This window comes from Aplysia californica, unplaced genomic scaffold, assembly GCF_000002075.1.
Source record: "Aplysia californica isolate F4 #8 unplaced genomic scaffold, AplCal3.0 scaffold00036, whole genome shotgun sequence".
Classification (NCBI taxonomy): Eukaryota; Metazoa; Mollusca; class Gastropoda; order Aplysiida; family Aplysiidae; genus Aplysia; species Aplysia californica.
This window is the reverse complement of record NW_004797306.1, coordinates 1,825,420-1,827,919: the sequence shown is the minus strand read 5'-3', so window position 1 is coordinate 1,827,919 and position 2,500 is coordinate 1,825,420. Positions and strand designations below refer to the sequence as shown.

At 40.6% G+C, this 2,500-nt stretch overlaps 1 long non-coding RNA gene across 1 annotated transcript in view; it reads left to right on the top strand.

The window, feature by feature from the left end:
• Positions 1 to 1,681, top strand: part of LOC106014208 — a 2,537-nt gene extending 856 nt beyond the window's left edge. The window contains exons 2-3 of the long non-coding RNA XR_001185541.2: positions 190 to 244; positions 689 to 1,681. This is a non-coding gene — a long non-coding RNA (uncharacterized LOC106014208). The remainder of the gene's footprint in view (positions 1 to 189; positions 245 to 688) is intronic.
• The last annotated feature ends 819 nt before the right edge of the window (positions 1,682 to 2,500 follow it).

Here is a 2,500-nt window from a genome sequence, read left to right as displayed (position 1 = left end):
GTGGGGTGGGAGGAGACACAAGACCGATGAAAGCAACGGGAATTCGGTATGTTTAGAACTGACGTTTGATTATTTTGCTATTTACGGGTTCTAAATTGTAGACTGAGCAGTTGGTAATCATTTATGTTTCTCTTGAGAACATAAGTGTGTCTTTTTCATCTTTTCCTTTTTTTTGTTTTCTCCATCTAGATTGCAAGGGTAGTCAACTGCTGGTTCTTCAGTCTGCAGTGCGTCTGGTTTTTACGTATGTATCTGTTTTTCCTTACTTCGTAGGGCTATATTTTGCTCTAAGATAGACACATTCTGATTTCGAAGGTACTCTATACGCTTTTATACTGACTAGAAGGTTTTCAGTTTTGGTTGGTGGGTGGTTGGAGCACACAACTGGTAGATCCTACCTCTTTACTTTTACTCTGTTGTTTCTGTCTGTCTTACTTTTTCCTAGCACTAGATGACCATTATGGTGTCGATGTGCTTCTCTTTACTTAAACAAACCAACCAACCAACCAACAAACCAACCAACCAACCAACAAACAAACAAGCAAGCAAAAAGCAAGCACGCAAACAGACAAACACAGAAGCAAACAAACAAACAAACATACAAAAACAAACAAACAAACAAACAGTTTTGGTAAGAATTAGTTATAAATTCTGCCCGACATAATTATTGTGTTGCATTTCCTCTCAGGTTTTTGTGGAGCCAGCGCACAGCCCCTCCTCTGTCCCCAGACACCAAGGACTACAGACTTGCAGTAGTCAGGATATCATCCTCCGCTGCATCTTCAAACTGCCCTCTGGAAAAAAAAACCCACAACCCCTGCACCGAGAATGAAGCACCCAGACAATTCCAAACTCCGACAAGCCTCGAACTCTAACCCTAGCTCATCGACCCCATTCCTCTGCCTCATCCTCCTCCTCCTCGTCGCGTCCGCACCCCAAAACACGTCAGCCGGCCCGGATTTACTGCGCATCCAAGCCTATTTAAGCAACCATTGCGGACACCTATCATATTTCGTCCAGCAGGCTTGCGATGTGTACAACTCACCCAACTGTTGCACCATCTTCTCCTTGGTAGACTCCTGTCTCTCTTCCTCCTGTGACGGGGTCTATGACGTGATTTCCATCCAGTCCCTTCAGAGTGTCATGGAGGATGTTACGTTCTGTGCCGCCATCAGGGATCTAGGGCGAGAGTTCTGCTCTTTCAAGGAGAGTGCGCAGTGCCAGGCTCTCCAGTGTTTTATGAATCTCGCCTGCTTCAACGGCATCGGTGAGTTAATGCTATATCATTTTTGCCTTAAAGTTGATCTGCTATGATTTCTAAAATGCATTTCCCTTGACCAAATATAGAGCAACGGTGATGTTTATGTTAGTCAAACATCATAGAATAAATTGTAGTAATTAGTTATTAAAATAAATATCAGGTAAACTATGGTAACCAAGCAAACATCCCCATATTGGAAAACTTTATCTAATTTCAAAAGTTATTTTCTCTCCTAGCTTTTATCAGTTGGGTTTCTGTTTTTTTTTTCAAGAAAAACCGGCAGCACATGAAATGCTATGAGCAAACAGAACGAATTTTTTAATATTGCGGTTATGAAAATAATTATGGACCCTGGAAATAATATGCCTTAGGGACACACAAAAAAACCCTCCCCCCCCTCGAACTTTCCAACAAAATCAATGACTGTCATTATCATTTCCTGATCTTAAAAAAAAAAAAGAGGACGTAGGTTTAAAAAATGATAGGGAAAAATTACATGATCAAAGTGGGTAAACTTGGAAAATTTTAACTGTTGCAGATGGCCAAGACATGCTATGAACTAAAAGTGAAAACAGCCAACTTTTGACCCGCGCACTCATTTGACTTATGTGGTTGGAAGCGCCGAAAAAAACCCCCAAACTTTTACCAAACTTTCTTACCTCATGTGGGCGCCAATGCATACCGCCAGAGTCCATGATGTAGTAGTTAGTTGCTTCACAGCCGCACGCAGAAGACCTGAGCTCAATTCTCATGTGGCGAAACTTTTTGTCGAATATCTGTCTTTCCGCAGGGACGTTATATCCTTCTCAGCAGGGTTGACACAAATAAGAGCCTAATAATACATGTAAATGTCATTTGTATTGCGCATCCCCCCAGCTAAACAGCAAGCTCTATGCACTTTACACTATATTACTATACAGTGACATACAGTGGAAGGATTCCTCCCGAATGAACTAAATTATGTTGATGGGTAGTTCTACGATCACACCAAAAACTGCATAATATTTATGCCTAAAAAGTGAGGAGCTCCTGATTCTACCTCGACCTGGGATATATTTCGTTTACCGTAGTTTCAATTTATCATTTGAAGAAAATAAAAAATTGTCTTTTAAAAAAAGCGAACAAGCAACACAATAAACGGAAAATCTATGGTAATTTAAAAATAAAAATCCTTGAATTGTTCGCTTCCTCTTCATCTTCTTCTTCTTCTTCTTCTTCTTCCTCTTCTTCTTCTTCTTT